The sequence below is a fragment of the Hyla sarda genome, unplaced genomic scaffold, assembly GCF_029499605.1.
Source record: "Hyla sarda isolate aHylSar1 unplaced genomic scaffold, aHylSar1.hap1 scaffold_1156, whole genome shotgun sequence".
NCBI classification, from domain to species: domain Eukaryota; kingdom Metazoa; phylum Chordata; class Amphibia; order Anura; family Hylidae; genus Hyla; species Hyla sarda.
Window position 1 is genome coordinate 42,291 of NW_026607778.1, and position 20,785 is coordinate 63,075.

Here is a 20,785-nt window from a genome sequence, read left to right on the forward strand (position 1 = left end):
GTAAACAACAACAACCCAGCTTTGTTGTGTATGTAACCATAGGGATTTGTGATGTCACCTAGAACCTTCACAGCAGCGACAGCTTTATGAGGAGCATCAGCACTGCTCTGCCTGAGCAGAACCATCACCGCCATAGGTTGTCAAATAACCCGGATTTAACCCACACAGGTAAGTCCAATGGGGTGCAGGCATGTCCTCTATGCTTACAGCTTCCCGTGGGTGTTGGTTTGATACCGTTTGGGGACAGCCAAGGAGGCATCTGCAGGCAACAAAGGTAGGTGTGTGCTTGTGTGTGTGTTTCCTATGCAGATCCTAAGCCCAGTGTCACATGCAAGTAGGAGGAGTAAGAAGGGTTCCTGGCAAATCCGGGTTATGGATTGCATTTAAAAAGGCCCCGTGGGAGTGCAATGGGCCCCTGTCTTGCTGCTTAGCAATAATGGTATGGGTTTAGGTTCTGCTGTGTGTACTGGTGGTTGACTGCCCCCCAGCCCAGAGTGTGCATGGAAAATTGTCTGGCAGCCTCCCTGACAGCAAGCAGTGATAGTGCCCATGAAGGGGACCTTGTTGGGCCCGCCCCTTTCACGGTTATCGCTTCTCGGCCTTTTGGCTAAGATCAAGTGTAAACTTGGTCTGGGTCAGGGGTGCGGGTGTTCTGCTGAGCAGGAATCCGGAGTGGTGATCTTACTGTGGAATCGACAGACAAGAGAAGAACAATGGCTGGAAAGGAATACCTCCCTGCGATTGAGAAGACTGTACGTTTTGTGGTGGAAACTTCTGACCGGGGTAAGAATCGGATTGAGTACATTGGACATGAACTTGTGGAGAAATTGGGCGGTTTTGGCATGGATAGTTTGTTCTGTGTGCAAGAGAATAGGAAGCAAGGAATATATGATGTGTCCTTCATCTATGAAGCTGATTGCCAGAACTTCTATGAATGTTTGAAAAGAAATGCCAATAACCCTGTCTTGGAAAATGTAAAGTTTTTTCCTCTGTTTGAGATGGGAGTGAAGACTCTGTTTGTACATATGTACAATCCGTTCTTAGACCCGGATATGATTAAAAACTTTCTAAGTATCTACTGTGAAAGTGTCCAAGGGGGAGTGAAGCAAACTAGTAGTTTGGGTGTGTTTAATGGCACATGGAAGTTCTTTGTAAAACTGAAGCTGGATCCTGGGAGCATTGGTGGAGTGAAACACCCACCGGCCAATTTTTCAATCGCTGGAAACCGGGGTTATGTCTATTATTATGGCCAGCCATTGTTTTGCCGTGATTGTTTGCTGTTTGGACATGTTAAAGAGGCTTGTCCAGGTAATAAGAAGTGCCGAAATTGTAAAATGCCAGGGCATGAGGCGGGAGCTTGTCCACAGCCCAGAACTTGTGATCTTTGTGGCCTTGTTGGACATGTGTATAGAAATTGTCCGGAGGTGGCTAAGAGGGAGAAGGAGAAAGAGGCCAGAAAAGATTTGGCAATTAAAAAAAGGGAAAAGGCAAAGGCAGACATGGCAGAAAAGAGTGTGATTGCTAGCATTATTGAGAAAGCAACGGTGGTGGAAGAGAAGGTGCAGGAGGAGATTGAAGAGGAGATGGAGGAGGAGGTGAGAATTGAAGAGGTGCCTAGTCCTCAGGTGTCTGGCACTCAAAAAGTTGAATGGTCGAATTCAGAAGAGGAAAGTGCTAAAGAGAGAGAGGAAGATCTTTTTCGTCCCCCACGGAAGGCGGCGAGAGGTGCCAGTGGTGAAAAGATGGAGCAGACGGTGGTGGAGACGAGTAATCGTTTTGCCGCAATATCTGAGGGTGAAATGGATAAATGCATTGGAGAAGAAACTTCTCCCTCGACACTGAGCCGTAAAGTTCATTAACTCTCTTCTAGGTTTTTTCTTCCTATGGGTTGTTATTTGATTTGATATGTCTTTTTCGGTTAGTTTGTCAAATGTTAGAGTCTTTAAAAATAAGAATAGAAGAGCGGCCATTCTGGAGGAATTGGCAGGAACTAATAATGACATAATTTGTCTACAGGAATGTGGATTGGATTTTCCTCCAAAAAAGGAGGAGTGGAGATATGGACCAGCAGTGTGGTCTTGCTCTAATGTAAATAGAAATGATGGAGTTGGGGTTTTGTTTAGGAATAATAAGTTTAAAGTTTGTAGTCAAATGGTGTTAAGGGAAGGAAGGTGTGTGTTGGTGGAGGTTGGGTTACATGGGTTTAAGTTTAAGTTAATTAATGTTTATGCACCTGTGAATAAGGAGGAGAGGGTGGGTTTGTTTGAAATAATTAAGGGGTTTTTGTCTGGGAAGGAACCAGTGTTGTTAGTAGGTGATTTCAACTGTGAGATTGGGAGGGATGCGGATGTTTCTGGAAATATGCTTAAGAGTATGGTGAGTGATTTCAAGTTAAGAGATGTGGTTGAAGTGTGTGGTGTGAATCCTGTGTTAGCAACATATCATGCTGAGAGTGGAAGGAGTGAGTCAAGATTAGATATGTGTTTTGTGTCCAAAATGATAGGATGTATGTGGTATAAGCAAGAGAGAGTGATTTATTCTGATCATGAGCGTGTGAGTTGTGGTTTGGTGTTGGATGAGATTTGCATAAGTGGGAGGGGTTACTGGAAGCTTAATGTGAAACTGTTGGATGAAAAGGAGGTATATGATAGGTATATTAAGAAGTATAAGTTATGGTGTGAGAAGAAAAAAGAATTTTTGGATTTATTGTGTTGGTGGGAGTGGGTTAAAGAAAGAACTAAGGTTTTTTTCAAGAGGGAAGGTTATAAAAGGAAAGCTAGGGAAAGAAAGAAGTATGAATGGCTGAATAAAAGGTTGGGGTTTCTCATTAAGTTGAAAAAGAAGGGATGGAGAGTGGATGGTAAGATTGATGCTGTGAAAAGAGATATAAAGGATTGGTTGAATGAAAGAGGAAAAGAGTTAATGTACCGAGCAAAAGTGGACAAATTGGAGAAGGATGAAAAGTGTTCAAGATATTTTTTTAAGAAAGTGATTGGGAGAAAGGATGATTTAGTGAGTGTGTATGATAAGGATGGTGGTTTGGTGAGAGGCAAAGCTGTACTGAATGTGGTGAAAGAGTTTTATGAGGACTTATATGCAGTCAAACAGTGTGATAGGGGTTTGGCTGAGGAAGTGCTGGAAGTGATTGATAAGAAGGTAGATTGTAATGAGTATGAGAGTTTAATGAGAGAGATTGGAATGGAAGAAATTAAAAGGACGGTTGATAGTATGGCTAAAAATAAGACTCCTGGAGAGGATGGGTTGCCGGCTGAGTTTTATGTGAAATTGTGGGATGTACTGAAGGATGATATGGAGAGTATCTTTAAGTATATGTGGGCTAATGGAAGATTGGTGGAAAGTATGAAGAGTGGGATAGTGGTTTTGATTTATAAGAAAGGGGATGTGAATGATGTAAGGAATTGGAGGCCGATAACTTTGTTGAATGTGGATTATAAAATATTTGCAAAGCTGATTACAAATAGAATGAGGGACGTGATAGAGCAAGTGATTGGGGAGGAGCAAGTGTGTGGTGTGCCAGGAAGAAGAATTAGTGAGAATTTGTGTTTGTTGAGAGATATATTGTGGGATGGTATGTGTAGAAAGCAGGTGGTTCGTGTGTTGTCAATTGATTTTGAAAAAGCTTTTGACCGTTTGTCGCATGGGTTTTTGTTTAAGGTGCTAGTTAAAATGGGGTTTCCAGGTGATTTTGTGAATATTGTGAGAATGTTGTATAAGGAAGTGTATAGTAAGATTCTGATTAATGGATGGATGACTGAGGAGATTAAAGTATGTTCAGGGGTGAGACAGGGATGTCCCTTGTCACCTATTGCTTTTATTTGTGCTATGGAACCATTATTAGAATTATTGCGTAAGGATAAATGTGTGAGAGGTGTGAGAGTTCCGGGGGGTCGTGGTAAAGAGGTTAAAGTGTTGGCTTATATGGATGATGTATGTGTGGTAAGTGAATCTGTTGCAGCTGTAAGAAGATCCAAGTTATTGGTAAGTCTGTTTTGTGGTGCGTCTGGTTTTAAGGTCAATTGGGGAAAGAGTGAATATAAATGTTTTGGTGGTGTGACTCAGAGTGAGGATGTTGGTATGGAAGGGGTGGAAGGGCCTATTCAGGTGTTGGGGGTGAAGATGGATGAACGGTTGGATGGTAGAAATAGTTGGGAGGATGTGGGGAAGAGAGTGCAAAAGAAATTGAATTTTTGGAGATTGAGAGAGTTGTCAATGGTTGGTAAGGTTATGATAGTGAAGAGTGTGATTTTGCCAATACTGTTATATGTTGCTGTTGTGTTTCCGCCAAGTTATATGGTTTTGCGAAAGGTGAAAAGAATGTTATTTGTGTTTTTGTGGGGTACAAAGATGGAAAGAGTTAAGAGAGAGATTGTAATGAAAGATGGTAAAAATGGAGGAATGGACTTTCCGAATGTTGATGTGTATCTGGGTGTGAATATTGTTTTTGCTTTGAAAAGAATGATGGGAGGTGAAAAGAGTTGTGCATGTATGGTGAGATATTTGGGTGGCAGTGTGTTATGTAAATTGGGTTGGTTGGAAAGAGATTTGAGAGTGCCTTATGCTTTTGTGTGTCCTAGTTGGTATGTATATGTGGTGAAATTTTTGGAGAATTATAGGTTGATTGGTGTGGGTCCAGAAGTGTTTGTGAGTAAAAAGAGTATGATTGGGTACATTAAAAAAGAGGAAGTTGAATGTTCAATTAATATGGTGAGAGCTGTAGATGTGGGGAGAGTGTGGAAGAGTATAATGACTGTTGGAGTAACAAATAGACAACGTGAGATAGTATGGCAGAGTTTGCATGGTGCGTTACCGGTAAGAGAATTTCAAAGAAATAGAGGGATTGGAAGGTATGAGAGGTGTCCAAGAGATGAGTGTGATGGGATTGAGAGTGTGATGCATGTATTTTGGAATTGTGAAATGGCGCAAGGTGTGTGGAAAGGGATGAGATTGCTGTTTAAAGAATTGACTGGTATAAGGTATATGTCGTATGATGTGGTTATGTTTGGACTTAGTATGGTAGGGAGAGATAAGGAAAGGGTTTTTTTTGTGTTGCTTGCCATTATTAAAGAAGTACTTTGGGATGTTAGGAATTTATGTGTATTCAAAAGAAAAAACATGTCGGTGGAGGGTTGTATTAAGATGATTCTAGATAGGTTATATGTTGTTTATTTGTGTGATAGGAAGAATTTGGGGGATAAGGATGCTGAGGGGATATGGAAGTTTTTGAAATGGAGATATCTTGTAAGTTTGTAATTGGTGATGGTATTTATGTTTGTTTAAAATTGAAAATAAAAAGAAAGACCTAATGATGAGTTGGACTTTACTTCAGAAAGTCTAAGTGACGAAGTATGGAGTTGGATTTTGATGTTTTAATGTCCAAACCTGAAGGTTTAAAAAAAAAAAAAAAAAAAAAAAAAATCTGTTCTTATCAGTTTAATATCTGATACGTCCCCTATCTGGGGACCATATATTAAATGGATTTTTGAGAACGGGGGCCGATTTCGAAGCTTGCTTCCGTCGCCCTATGCATTGACCCGATATGGCAGTGTCTTCGGGTACAGTGCACCACCCCCTTACAGGGTTAAAAAGAAAGATTCCTACTTTCATTGCTACCTGCTTGCTGGCTAGCCAGCTAGCCAGCCCTGTGGGCCTTGCTGCTGCTGCAGCCAAAAAACAAAAGGTGGTGCTGCTGCTGCTTCTGCTTCTGCTTGTGTCTGGCCGCTGTTGGAGCGTCCAGGCACAGGACTTCTGCTGCTGCTGACTAAATGGCCTCCTTAATTGGATCATTTGAGTAGCCAGCACACCTGTGCAGGTAGGGCATGACATGATAGGCAGCTGCCTTGATAGCGGGTGGGTGCTGAATGTTCCTAATTGACAAAATAAGATTAATGCTTATGAAGAAATATAAAATCTCATCCCTTCCCCAATATCGCGCCACACCCCTACCCCTTAATTCCCTGGTTGAACTTGATGGACATATGTCTTTTTTCGACCGTACTAACTATGTAACTATGTAACATAACATGGGGGGGGGGGTCTCCTGGCTGTTCACACAGGTGTGTCATTGCTGTACATTGACCATGCATTGCTTCTGTGGTATTGCAAAGGCAAAGACAAATGCTTCCAGCCATCCATTGCACTAATGGATTGGTCATCAGCTGGCTGTCTATGTCCCGCATCAATATAGACCAAAGTACAGAGGGTTAGGCTATGCTATTGTGCACCTACCTGATGCATCAGAAGGTGCGAGGCCCTTGCTAAATTCTGTGCACAGACTTTGAGATCTATGCTTTAGACTGTATCTAAACCTGCTCCAACATGGACTGACATTCTGGCCTACTTTCAGCCGATGCGACTTGTCTGTCGCTGAACAGTCGCTTTTTATGTATTCAGCACCTATGTATAATGTTGTAAAAAGGCTCTAGAAGCTAAAGTCGCAGAAATGTCACACATATTTGGCCTGCAACTTTCTGTGCGACAAATTCAGACAGGAAAAATCAGTATAAAATCCTTAGAAAATTATCCCCCAGTGTCTCCATCTGCTGGCGGTATTGAATAAGCATTGCTGCACTGATGGGGTATGCATTAGACGAAAAAAAAGAAGAAAAAGAAGAATAATACGCCCAGAAAAGAGGCGAAAAGGAGAAAAACGTAAAAAAACGTGAAAAAAAAGTAAGAGGAAGAGAAGGGAAAAAAAGGTGGAAATGGGTTTAAAAGTGATTTCGGCGGAGAAATATATATATATATATATATATATATATATATATATATATATACGCGCACACACACACATATATATAAACGTATTCTCCGTTGAGATATTGCAGCCGCTGCTGTGTCCAGGCCCAGGAGCCTTAGCTATGTGCTGTGATGTCACTCAATACCACTGACATCACTAGGTGTAAACAACATCTCTCCTTTGCTGTGTATGTGACTATGGAGCTGTTTGGTGATGTCGTCTATTATGGCCTTCATAGAAGCAACAGGAGATTGTTGCATCCATCTAGAACCCTCAGAACTACAGTGCTATGATGTCACTCACTTCCACAGGCCTTGCAGAGTGTAAATAACAACAACCCAGCTTTGTTGTGTATGTAACCATAGGGATTTGTGATGTCACCTAGAACCTTCACAGCAGCGACAGCTTTATGAGGAGCATCAGCACTGCTCTGCCTGAGCAGAACCATCACCGCCATAGGTTGTCAAATAACCCGGATTTAACCCACACAGGTAAGTCCAATGGGGTGCAGGCATGTCCTCTATGCTTACAGCTTCCCGTGGGTGTTGGTTTGATACCGTTTGGGGACAGCCAAGGAGGCATCTGCAGGCAACAAAGGTAGGTGTGTGCTTGTGTGTGTGTTTCCTATGCAGATCCTAAGCCCAGTGTCACATGCAAGTAGGAGGAGTAAGAAGGGTTCCTGGCAAATCCGGGTTATGGATTGCATTTAAAAAGGCCCCGTGGGAGTGCAATGGGCCCCTGTCTTGCTGCTTAGCAATAATGGTATGGGTTTAGGTTCTGCTGTGTGTACTGGTGGTTGACTGCCCCCCAGCCCAGAGTGTGCATGGAAAATTGTCTGGCAGCCTCCCTGACAGCAAGCAGTGATAGTGCCCATGAAGGGGACCTTGTTGGGCCCGCCCCTTTCAAGGTTATCGCTTCTCGGCCTTTTGGCTAGATCAAGTGTCTGGTCAGGAGGATCCTGGGAGTTTGTCCTACCTTTTCCAAGGGGGGCTGCTACGAGGAACCGAAAAGGCGATCGACAAGATGGGTGTTCGCATCCGTTACCTTACATCCGGTGAAACGCGGATTCGTTTTTCCTTTCGCTTTGATGTTGATGAAGACAAGCAAGAACTCGTCCAACTTTCTTATTTTGTGAAAGAAACTCTCTACAAGCTTCTTGGGGTGAAGAAAGAGAACATCGTCTGTCTCAGAGATCCTCGGAAGGGCAGCTTCATCCTAACTCTGGACTCTGCTTATGCATGCCAGAATCTTTTTGAGAAGCTGAAAAGCAATCAAGACCTTGCTGAGCTTGATGGGATCACGGTCACAGTGTTGTATACTGGAGGCGATATTCCTCTAGTTGTGTGTATGCACAATCCCTTTGTGACTGTGTCCCATATTGAGCTCTTTTTGGGGAAATACTGCAGTTCTGTTAAGTATTCCCATAAGGTGATGAATTCAGAAGACCTATGGACGGGGAAACATAAGTTTTTTGTGAAAATGAAGGAGGATGCTACTGGCATTGGAGGGTTGTGTCATCCACCCTCCAACTTTTCTATCGGTCGGGATAAGGGCTATTTGTTTTATCCCGAGATGCCTACTTTTTGTAGGAAATGTAAGAAATTCGGACATACTATGGAAGTTTGCACGGACACTACAGTTCGCTGTGGTCGGTGCAATCAAGAAGGCCATGTTTCTAAGGACTGTGCTAAAATCGTCTGCAACATTTGTGGTGAAGAAGGCCATGCCTTTAAAGATTGCAGTCTCCGTTCCAGTGTAGCTAGATCGTGGGCTGACCGTGTAGCGGGGAGAGTGGGTGTAGTGCAAGCTGAAGTACCACCTGCGAAAGCACCCCAGCGGTCTGAGGCGCCTTCAGAAAAGCCGGCTGTAACTTCTCATGTCGTGGCGGAGCTTATGGACCTTTCTGCTGTGCCTGAGACAGAGGGGAGACCTTCTGTGGAGGGTTCTGGTGGTGGAGGGTCACTAGTGAGCAGTGAAGCCATGGAGGTTGGCGTGAAGGAGATCAAGCGGAAGAAGGAACTTGGAGATGAGCCACAACTTGGCATTAAACGGCCTGTCAAAAAAAGCTCAGACGAATGTGAGGACAGTCAACATGCATGGAGGCCTTCTATAAGATCAGCGTCCGATCCAAAAAATATCAAAGAGTTCGAAAGCCCGGAGTCACCTGTGGGTTTCATATCGGACTCAAACTCCAGTAGCGAATAGCTTCCTTAAAGTGCTCCTCTCTTAATGTGAGAGGTCTAAAGAGCCCTACGAGAAGGGCTGCTTTGTTTAGTTTTTTAGAGACCTTGGACTGTTCTCTGTTCTTTTTACAAGAATGTGGAATTGAACATAGTCCAAATTATGAGGACCTTTGTCGTAGCTGGACTTTGGGACCATCGGTCTGGTCGGGTGACAATCTGAACAGATCTTCAGGTGTTGGGATCTTGTTTAGAGGTTCAGATGTACAAGTTTTGTCCTTCTTAGAAATTATACCTGGTAGAGCGCTATTAGTTAATATTAAGTACAATGGCTCAGAGATTAAGCTTTTTAACATCTATGCTTCTCCTGAAAAAAATGAGAGAGCCGACTTGATTAATGATATTCAGGCTTTTATCCCAGGTTCAACACCTATTTTAATGGCTGGAGATTTTAATTGTTGTATGAGTGGTGATCATCGTGAGAGTGGAAGTGTGCATGTCAGAGTGGATAAAACAGAGAAACAGATTAAGAGTATGACTGAGGATTTTAACTTTACCGATGTCTGGAGGAGAAAATACCCAGACGACCCTGGTTACACATGGGAAAATAATGTCTGCAAATCCAGGATTGATTTTATTTTTTTATCGGAAAGTTTTAATCTAGTTGAGGTTTCTCTTTTATCGAATATTTTCTCTGATCATAAGTTATTACATGCACATGTCACTTTACCTGGCCTAGAGAAAGGCAGAGGCGTTTGGAAGCTCAACACTACTTTATTAGAGGACATGAAAACAAAAAATGATTTTATTGCTGCTTATAACAAATGGAGATTGCGTCAATCCCAATATAAAAATATTTTGGATTGGTGGGAGGATGTTAAAAAGTGGACTAAACTGTTTTTTATCCGTGTGGGCATCCAAAAGGCTAAGGAGAAAAAGTTATGGTTTAAAATGTTAAACACTAAAATCCAAACATATTATAAACTAAAGCAAGCCGGGCTTGAGATGGATGATGTTATTGCTCAGACAAAGAATGAAATAAAAAATGCCATTAGTCAAAAAGGAAAAGAAATGATTTTTAACAGCAAGGTGCAATGTCTGGAGAATGATGAAAAGTGTTCGAGATTCTTTTTTAAGAAGGTGGTGGGAAAGAAAGAAATGATATCTGTAATAGAAGGGAAGATAACTAATGAAGAGATGTTGCGAGAAGCACAAGTATTTTATCAGGAGCTTTTTAATAAAAAAGATATTGATATTTCCTTTACTAATGATGTTTTAGATACCTTGGATTCAAAACTTGACAAAACTGACCAAGAGAGCCTTTGTGATGAAATCTTTTTACCTGAACTTTTAAGCACTTTTAAGAGTTTTTTAAATGGTAAAACACCTGGTTCGGATGGGTTGCCAGTTGAATTTTATCTGTGTTTTTGGTCCATTTTAAAAGATGATCTTTTAGGTATTTTTAACTGTGCTTTTAAATCTGAGATTTTACCTGCGTCCTGGAGAGATGGTGTTGTTACTCTGATTTTTAAAAAAGGAGACATCTCTAAATTAGAAAATTGGAGGCCTATTACCCTGCTAAATACAGACTATAAGGTTTTAGCAAAAATTTTAGCAAATAGGCTCAAGCAGGTAATTTCTAAGGTTATACACAGTGACCAAGTATGCGGAGTACCTGGAAGGAAAATAAGTGATCATCTAAACCTTGTAAAAGATGTTTTATGGTATCAGAAACAATGTGATCAGAAATTGGCAATTTTATCCTTGGATTTTCAAAAGGCTTATGACCGTGTTTCTCATGATTTTTTATGGTTGGTTTTAAAGAAAATGAATTTTCCTGATTTTATTGTTGGAAAAATTGCACTTTTATATAAAAACTGTTTTAGTCGTATTTTAATTAACGGTTTTTTATCCCAAGAGGTATGTTTACAGTCTGGGGTGAAACAGGGGTGCCCCCTATCACCCATTCTTTTCATATGTGCAATAGAACCTCTGTTGAATGTTTTGAGAAAAGATAAGCTCATTAGAGGAGTGCCAATCCCTGGAAGTGGAGGACAGAGCGTAAAGACGATAGCATACATGGATGATGTTAATATTCTATGTCCAGATGAACCATCCCTGAAACGTGCTATCAGACAGACAGAATTTTTTTGTGAGGGCTCTGGCTTCAAATTAAATAAAAATAAATGTGATTGCTTTGCAATAGGGAATTGGGGCAATACGGAGGTGAATGTGCAATATGATAAAATCAAAATCTTGGGTGTCATCTTTGACAATGAAAATAATGGAGAGGAAAGCTGGTCCATCGTCAAAGAGAAAGTGCAAAAGAAAATAAGTTTTTGGAAAATGAGGAAATTAACAATAGAAGGAAAAGTACTGATAATGAAAGCTTTGTTGCTACCTATCATGCTATATTTAAGCTTGGTTTTCCCACCGAGTGAACGCACCTTAAAGTTTTTAAACAAGATTTGCTTTCATTTTTTATGGGGGTCTAAAATGGATAAACTCAGGAGAGATGTAATGATGAAGACAAAGAAATTGGGGGGTAAGGATGTGCCTGATTTAAAAAGGTTTTTATATATTCACTTTTTTTCTATGTGTTTTAATGGCTTGCAAAGAAACTGTTATTGGTCTTATTTTTTAAAATATGCTGCAGGTCACATTTTTAGAAAAAGAAAGTGGATAACCTTACCTTTAACGTCCCCAATCTTATTTATTCCCCCAGCGCACTATGTGGTTTTAGAAAAGATTATTCGTATTTATGGCATTGCTAATTTTAGTCAAGAAATTTGTAGTAATGCACGAAAATTAGTTCCTGAAATCAGGAAGATAGAACAGATTTGCTTAATATCTAATTATTCCACTGAGAAATCTCTAAGAGTTTGGAGGATGGTGAATATGGGATTCTTATCTAATGACTTAAAAGATCTGGCCTGGCAGATAGCACATCAATGTTTGCCTACCAGAGAATTCCAACACAGAAGAGGATTGTGTCGTAGTGCAAAGTGCCCGAGAATGGGGTGTCCTAGTGAGGAAACAGTTTTACACCTTTTTTGGAACTGTTTTTACGCCCAAGAGATATGGCATTTGATAGGACCCTTACTAAAATTCATTTCTGATCTTAATTTTTTAAATCATGAAGTTATTTTATATGGATTTTATAATGTTTTATCTGTGGAAAAGTCTCGGGTTTTGTGGATTAGTATAAATTGTATTAAAATTGCACTATGGAAGACGAGGAATATTCTTCTTTTTAAAAGAGACACTATTACCTCTAAAGATTGTGTTCGCCTAGCTCTTAGTGAGATGTATGTTTTCTATTTATTGGATAAAAAAAGATTAGGTCACAAAGTGGCTAAAAGTCTTTGGAATCTACATCTGTGGAATATGCTTTTAGCAGACTAAGTATAATCTGGACTGCGTAAGGTCTTTTAGTCTAAGAATATTATATCTAAAAGTAAAAAATCTGTTCTTATCAGTTTAATATCTGATACGTCCCCTATCTGGGGACCATATATTAAATGGATTTTTGAGAACGGGGGCCGATTTCGAAGCTTGCTTCCGTCGCCCTATGCATTGACCCGATATGGCAGTATCTTCGGGTACAGTGCACCACCCCCTTACAGGGTTAAAAAGAAAGATTCCTACTTTCATTGCTACCTGCTTGCTGGCTAGCCAGCTAGCCAGCCCTGTGGGCCTTGCTGCTGCTGCAGCCAAAAAACAAAAGGTGGTGCTGCTGCTGCTTCTGCTTCTGCTTGTGTCTGGCCGCTGTTGGAGCGTCCAGGCACAGGACTTCTGCTGCTGCTGACTAAATGGCCTCCTTAATTGGATCATTTGAGTAGCCAGCACACCTGTGCAGGTAGGGCATGACATGATAGGCAGCTGCCTTGATAGCGGGTGGGTGCTGAATGTTCCTAATTGACAAAATAAGATTAATGCTTATGAAGAAATATAAAATCTCATCCCTTCCCCAATATCGCGCCACACCCCTACCCCTTAATTCCCTGGTTGAACTTGATGGACATATGTCTTTTTTCGACCGTACTAACTATGTAACTATGTAACATAACATGGGGGGGGGGGGTCTCCTGGCTGTTCACACAGGTGTGTCATTGCTGTACATTGACCATGCATTGCTTCTGTGGTATTGCAAAGGCAAAGACAAATGCTTCCAGACATCCATTGCACTAATGGATTGGTCATCAGCTGGCTGTCTATGTCCCGCATCAATATAGACCAAAGTACAGAGGGTTAGGCTATGCTATTGTGCACCTACCTGATGCATCAGAAGGTGCGAGGCCCTTGCTAAATTCTGTGCACAGACTTTGAGATCTATGCTTTAGACTGTATCTAAACCTGCTCCAACATGGACTGACATTCTGGCCTACTTTCAGCCGATGCGACTTGTCTGTCGCTGAACAGTCGCTTTTTATGTATTCAGCACCTATGTATAATGTTGTAAAAAGGCTCTAGAAGCTAAAGTCGCAGAAATGTCACACATATTTGGCCTGCAACTTTCTGTGCGACAAATTCAGACAGGAAAAATCAGTATAAATCCTTAGAAAATTATCCCCCAGTGTCTCCATCTGCTGGCGGTATTGAATAAGCATTGCTGCACTGATGGGGTATGCATTAGACGAAAAAAAAGAAGAAAAAGAAGAATAATACGCCCAGAAAAGAGGCGAAAAGGAGAAAAACGTAAAAAAACGTGAAAAAAAAGTAAGAGGAAGAGAAGGGAAAAAAAGGTGGAAATGGGTTTAAAAGTGATTTCGGCGGAGAAATATATATATATATATATATATATATATATATATATATATACGCGCACACACACACATATATATAAACGTATTCTCCGTTGAGATATTGCAGCCGCTGCTGTGTCCAGGCCCAGGAGCCTTAGCACTGTGCTGTGATGTCACTCAATACCACTGACATCACTAGGTGTAAACAACATCTCTCCTTTGCTGTGTATGTGACTATGGAGCTGTTTGGTGATGTCGTCTATTATGGCCTTCATAGAAGCAACAGGAGATTGTTGCATCCATCTAGAACCCTCAGAACTACAGTGCTATGATGTCACTCACTTCCACAGGCCTTGCAGAGTGTAAACAACAACAACCCAGCTTTGTTGTGTATGTAACCATAGGGATTTGTGATGTCACCTAGAACCTTCACAGCAGCGACAGCTTTATGAGGAGCATCAGCACTGCTCTGCCTGAGCAGAACCATCACCGCCATAGGTTGTCAAATAACCCGGATTTAACCCACACAGGTAAGTCCAATGGGGTGCAGGCATGTCCTCTATGCTTACAGCTTCCCGTGGGTGTTGGTTTGATACCGTTTGGGGACAGCCAAGGAGGCATCTGCAGGCAACAAAGGTAGGTGTGTGCTTGTGTGTGTGTTTCCTATGCAGATCCTAAGCCCAGTGTCACATGCAAGTAGGAGGAGTAAGAAGGGTTCCTGGCAAATCCGGGTTATGGATTGCATTTAAAAAGGCCCCGTGGGAGTGCAATGGGCCCCTGTCTTGCTGCTTAGCAATAATGGTATGGGTTTAGGTTCTGCTGTGTGTACTGGTGGTTGACTGCCCCCCAGCCCAGAGTGTGCATGGAAAATTGTCTGGCAGCCTCCCTGACAGCAAGCAGTGATAGTGCCCATGAAGGGGACCTTGTTGGGCCCGCCCCTTTCACGGTTATCGCTTCTCGGCCTTTTGGCTAAGATCAAGTGTAGTATCTGTTCTTATCAGTTTAATATCTGATACGTCCCCTATCTGGGGACCATATATTAAATGGATTTTTGAGAACGGGGGCCGATTTCGAAGCTTGCTTCCGTCGCCCTATGCATTGACCCGATATGGCAGTATCTTCGGGTACAGTGCACCACCCCCTTACAGGGTTAAAAAGAAAGATTCCTACTTTCATTGCTACCTGCTTGCTGGCTAGCCAGCTAGCCAGCCCTGTGGGCCTTGCTGCTGCTGCAGCCAAAAAACAAAAGGTGGTGCTGCTGCTGCTTCTGCTTCTGCTTGTGTCTGGCCGCTGTTGGAGCGTCCAGGCACAGGACTTCTGCTGCTGCTGACTAAATGGCCTCCTTAATTGGATCATTTGAGTAGCCAGCACACCTGTGCAGGTAGGGCATGACATGATAGGCAGCTGCCTTGATAGCGGGTGGGTGCTGAATGTTCCTAATTGACAAAATAAGATTAATGCTTATGAAGAAATATAAAATCTCATCCCTTCCCCAATATCGCGCCACACCCCTACCCCTTAATTCCCTGGTTGAACTTGATGGACATATGTCTTTTTTCGACCGTACCAGCTATGTAACTATGTAACATAACATGGGGGGGGGGGGTCTCCTGGCTGTTCACACAGGTGTGTCATTGCTGTACATTGACCATGCATTGCTTCTGTGGTATTGCAAAGGCAAAGACAAATGCTTCCAGCCATCCATTGCACTAATGGATTGGTCATCAGCTGGCTGTCTATGTCCCGCATCAATATAGACCAAAGTACAGAGGGTTAGGCTATGCTATTGTGCACCTACCTGATGCATCAGAAGGTGCGAGGCCCTTGCTAAATTCTGTGCACAGACTTTGAGATCTATGCTTTAGACTGTATCTAAACCTGCTCCAACATGGACTGACATTCTGGCCTACTTTCAGCCGATGCGACTTGTCTGTCGCTGAACAGTCGCTTTTTATGTATTCAGCACCTATGTATAATGTTGTAAAAAGGCTCTAGAAGCTAAAGTCGCAGAAATGTCACACATATTTGGCCTGCAACTTTCTGTGCGACAAATTCAGACAGGAAAAATCAGTATAAATCCTTAGAAAATTATCCCCCAGTGTCTCCATCTGCTGGCGGTATTGAATAAGCATTGCTGCACTGATGGGGTATGCATTAGACGAAAAAAAAGAAGAAAAAGAAGAATAATACGCCCAGAAAAGAGGCGAAAAGGAGAAAAACGTAAAAAAACGTGAAAAAAAAGTAAGAGGAAGAGAAGGGAAAAAAAGGTGGAAATGGGTTTAAAAGTGATTTCGGCGGAGAAATATATATATATATATATATATATATATATATATATATATATACGCGCACACACACACATATATATAAACGTATTCTCCGTTGAGATATTGCAGCCGCTGCTGTGTCCAGGCCCAGGAGCCTTAGCACTGTGCTGTGATGTCACTCAATACCACTGACATCACTAGGTGTAAACAACATCTCTCCTTTGCTGTGTATGTGACTATGGAGCTGTTTGGTGATGTCGTCTATTATGGCCTTCATAGAAGCAACAGGAGATTGTTGCATCCATCTAGAACCCTCAGAACTACAGTGCTATGATGTCACTCACTTCCACAGGCCTTGCAGAGTGTAAACAACAACAACCCAGCTTTGTTGTGTATGTAACCATAGGGATTTGTGATGTCACCTAGAACCTTCACAGCAGCGACAGCTTTATGAGGAGCATCAGCACTGCTCTGCCTGAGCAGAACCATCACCGCCATAGGTTGTCAAATAACCCGGATTTAACCCACACAGGTAAGTCCAATGGGGTGCAGGCATGTCCTCTATGCTTACAGCTTCCCGTGGGTGTTGGTTTGATACCGTTTGGGGACAGCCAAGGAGGCATCTGCAGGCAACAAAGGTAGGTGTGTGCTTGTGTGTGTGTTTCCTATGCAGATCCTAAGCCCAGTGTCACATGCAAGTAGGAGGAGTAAGAAGGGTTCCTGGCAAATCCGGGTTATGGATTGCATTTAAAAAGGCCCCGTGGGAGTGCAATGGGCCCCTGTCTTGCTGCTTAGCAATAATGGTATGGGTTTAGGTTCTGCTGTGTGTACTGGTGGTTGACTGCCCCCCAGCCCAGAGTGTGCATGGAAAATTGTCTGGCAGCCTCCCTGACAGCAAGCAGTGATAGTGCCCATGAAGGGGACCTTGTTGGGCCCGCCCCTTTCACGGTTATCGCTTCTCGGCCTTTTGGCTAAGATCAAGTGTAGTATCTGTTCTTATCAGTTTAATATCTGATACGTCCCCTATCTGGGGACCATATATTAAATGGATTTTTGAGAACGGGGGCCGATTTCGAAGCTTGCTTCCGTCGCCCTATGCATTGACCCGATATGGCAGTATCTTCGGGTACAGTGCACCACCCCCTTACAGGGTTAAAAAGAAAGATTCCTACTTTCATTGCTACCTGCTAGCTGGCTAGCCAGCTAGCCAGCCCTGTGGGCCTTGCTGCTGCTGCAGCCAAAAAACAAAAGGTGGTGCTGCTGCTGCTTCTGCTTCTGCTTGTGTCTGGCCGCTGTTGGAGCGTCCAGGCACAGGACTTCTGCTGCTGCTGACTAAATGGCCTCCTTAATTGGATCATTTGAGTAGCCAGCACACCTGTGCAGGTAGGGCATGACATGATAGGCAGCTGCCTTGATAGCGGGTGGGTGCTGAATGTTCCTAATTGACAAAATAAGATTAATGCTTATGAAGAAATATAAAATCTCATCCCTTCCCCAATATCGCGCCACACCCCTACCCCTTAATTCCCTGGTTGAACTTGATGGACATATGTCTTTTTTCGACCGTACTAACTATGTAACTATGTAACATAACATGGGGGGGGGGGGTCTCCTGGCTGTTCACACAGGTGTGTCATTGCTGTACATTGACCATGCATTGCTTCTGTGGTATTGCAAAGGCAAAGACAAATGCTTCCAGCCATCCATTGCACTAATGGATTGGTCATCAGCTGGCTGTCTATGTCCCGCATCAATATAGACCAAAGTACAGAGGGTTAGGCTATGCTATTGTGCACCTACCTGATGCATCAGAAGGTGCGAGGCCCTTGCTAAATTCTGTGCACAGACTTTGAGATCTATGCTTTAGACTGTATCTAAACCTGCTCCAACATGGACTGACATTCTGGCCTACTTTCAGCCGATGCGACTTGTCTGTCGCTGAACAGTCGCTTTTTATGTATTCAGCACCTATGTATAATGTTGTAAAAAGGCTCTAGAAGCTAAAGTCGCAGAAATGTCACACATATTTGGCCTGCAACTTTCTGTGCGACAAATTCAGACAGGAAAAATCAGTATAAATCCTTAGAAAATTATCCCCCAGTGTCTCCATCTGCTGGCGGTATTGAATAAGCATTGCTGCACTGATGGGGTATGCATTAGACGAAAAAAAAGAAGAAAAAGAAGAATAATACGCCCAGAAAAGAGGCGAAAAGGAGAAAAACGTAAAAAAACGTGAAAAAAAAGTAAGAGGAAGAGAAGGGAAAAAAAGGTGGAAATGGGTTTAAAAGTGATTTCGGCGGAGAAATATATATATATATATATATATATATATATATATATATATATATATACGCGCACACACACACATATATATAAACGTATTCTCCGTTGAGATATTGCAGCCGCTGCTGTGTCCAGGCCCAGGAGCCTTAGCACTGTGCTGTGATGTCACTCAATACCACTGACATCACTAGGTGTAAACAACATCTCTCCTTTGCTGTGTATGTGACTATGGAGCTGTTTGGTGATGTCGTCTATTATGGCCTTCATAGAAGCAACAGGAGATTGTTGCATCCATCTAGAACCCTCAGAACTACAGTGCTATGATGTCACTCACTTCCACAGGCCTTGCAGAGTGTAAACAACAACAACCCAGCTTTGTTGTGTATGTAACCATAGGGATTTGTGATGTCACCTAGAACCTTCACAGCAGCGACAGCTTTATGAGGAGCATCAGCACTGCTCTGCCTGAGCAGAACCATCACCGCCATAGGTTGTCAAATAACCCGGATTTAACCCACACAGGTAAGTCCAATGGGGTGCAGGCATGTCCTCTATGCTTACAGCTTCCCGTGGGTGTTGGTTTGATACCGTTTGGGGACAGCCAAGGAGGCATCTGCAGGCAACAAAGGTAGGTGTGTGCTTGTGTGTGTGTTTCCTATGCAGATCCTAAGCCCAGTGTCACATGCAAGTAGGAGGAGTAAGAAGGGTTCCTGGCAAATCCGGGTTATGGATTGCATTTAAAAAGGCCCCGTGGGAGTGCAATGGGCCCCTGTCTTGCTGCTTAGCAATAATGGTATGGGTTTAGGTTCTGCTGTGTGTACTGGTGGTTGACTGCCCCCCAGCCCAGAGTGTGCATGGAAAATTGTCTGGCAGCCTCCCTGACAGCAAGCAGTGATAGTGCCCATGAAGGGGACCTTGTTGGGCCCGCCCCTTTCACGGTTATCGCTTCTCGGCCTTTTGGCTAAGATCAAGTGTAGTATCTGTTCTTATCAGTTTAATATCTGATACGTCCCCTATCTGGGGACCATATATTAAATGGATTTTTGAGAACGGGGGCCGATTTCGAAGCTTGCTTCCGTCGCCCTATGCATTGACCCGATATGGCAGTATCTTCGGGTACAGTGCACCACCCCCTTACAGGGTTAAAAAGAAAGATTCCTACTTTCATTGCTACCTGCTTGCTGGCTAGCCAGCTAGCCAGCCCTGTGGGCCTTGCTGCTGCTGCAGCCAAAAAACAAAAGGTGGTGCTGCTGCTGCTTCTGCTTCTGCTTGTGTCTGGCCGCTGTTGGAGCGTCCAGGCACAGGACTTCTGCTGCTGCTGACTAAATGGCCTCCTTAATTGGATCATTTGAGTAGCCAGCACACCTGTGCAGGTAGGGCATGACATGATAGGCAGCTGCCTTGATAGCGGGTGGGTGCTGAATGTTCCTAATTGACAAAATAAGATTAATGCTTATGAAGAAATATAAAATCTCATCCCTTCCCCAATATCGCGCCACACCCCTACCCCTTAATTCCCTGGTTGAACTTGATGGACATATGTCTTTTTTCGACCGTACTAACTATGTAACTATGTAACATAACATGGGGGGGGGGGTCTCCTGGCTGTTCACACAGGTGTGTCATTGCTGTACATTGACCATGCATTGCTTCTGTGGTATTGCAAAGGCAAAGACAAATGCTTCCAGCCATCCATTGCACTAATGGATTGGTCATCAGCTGGCTGTCTATGTCCCGCATCAATATAGACCAAAGTACAGAGGGTTAGGCTATGCTATTGTGCACCTACCTGATGCATCAGAAGGTGCGAGGCCCTTGCTAAATTCTGTGCACAGACTTTGAGATCTATGCTTTAGACTGTATCTAAACCTGCTCCAACATGGACTGACATTCTGGCCTACTTTCAGCCTATGCGACTTGTCTGTCGCTGAACAGTCGCTTTTTATGTATTCAGCACCTATGTATAATGTTGTAAAAAGGCTCTAGAAGCTAAAGTCGCAGAAATGTCACACATATTTGGCCTGCAACTTTCTGTGCGACAAATTCAGACAGGAAAAATCTGTATAAATCCTTAGAAAATTATCCCCCAGTGTCTCCATCTGCTGGCGGTATTGAATAAGCATTGCTGCACTGATGGGGTATGCATTAGACGAAAAAAAAGAAGAAAAAGAAGAATAATACGCCCAGAAAAGAGGCGAAAAGGAGAAAAACGTAAAAAAACGTGAAAAAAAAGTAAGAGGAAGAGAAGGGAAAAAAAGGTGGAAATGGGTTTAAAAGTGATTTCGGCGGAGAAATATATATATATATATATATATATATATATATATATATATATATATATATATACGCGCACACACACACATATATATAAACGTATTCTCCGTTGAGATATTGCAGCCGCTGCTGTGTCCAGGCCCAGGAGCCTTAGCACTGTGCTGTGATGTCACTCAATACCACTGACATCACTAGGTGTAAACAACATCTCTCCTTTGCTGTGTATGTGACTATGGAGCTGTTTGGTGATGTCGTCTATTATGGCCTTCATAGAAGCAA

General features: G+C 42.7%; 4 non-coding genes and 1 pseudogene across 4 annotated transcripts; all 5 read left to right on the forward strand.

The window, feature by feature from the left end:
- Positions 1-5,403: 5,403 nt before the first annotated feature.
- LOC130302239 (U2 spliceosomal RNA) lies at positions 5,404-5,589 on the forward strand. Its single transcript, XR_008852526.1, has one exon. It is a non-coding gene; the product is annotated as a U2 spliceosomal RNA (small nuclear RNA).
- Positions 5,590-12,379: 6,790 nt separating this feature from the next.
- Positions 12,380-12,555, forward strand: LOC130302231 (U2 spliceosomal RNA; annotated as a pseudogene).
- Positions 12,556-14,631: 2,076 nt separating this feature from the next.
- On the forward strand, positions 14,632-14,822 carry LOC130302204 (U2 spliceosomal RNA). Its single transcript, XR_008852495.1, has one exon. It is a non-coding gene; the product is annotated as a U2 spliceosomal RNA (small nuclear RNA).
- A 2,078-nt stretch (positions 14,823-16,900) lies between these two features.
- On the forward strand, positions 16,901-17,091 carry LOC130302205 (U2 spliceosomal RNA). Its single transcript, XR_008852496.1, has one exon. It is a non-coding gene; the product is annotated as a U2 spliceosomal RNA (small nuclear RNA).
- A 2,082-nt stretch (positions 17,092-19,173) lies between these two features.
- LOC130302206 (U2 spliceosomal RNA) lies at positions 19,174-19,364 on the forward strand. The gene has a single exon (XR_008852497.1). It is a non-coding gene; the product is annotated as a U2 spliceosomal RNA (small nuclear RNA).
- Positions 19,365-20,785: the final 1,421 nt, after the last annotated feature.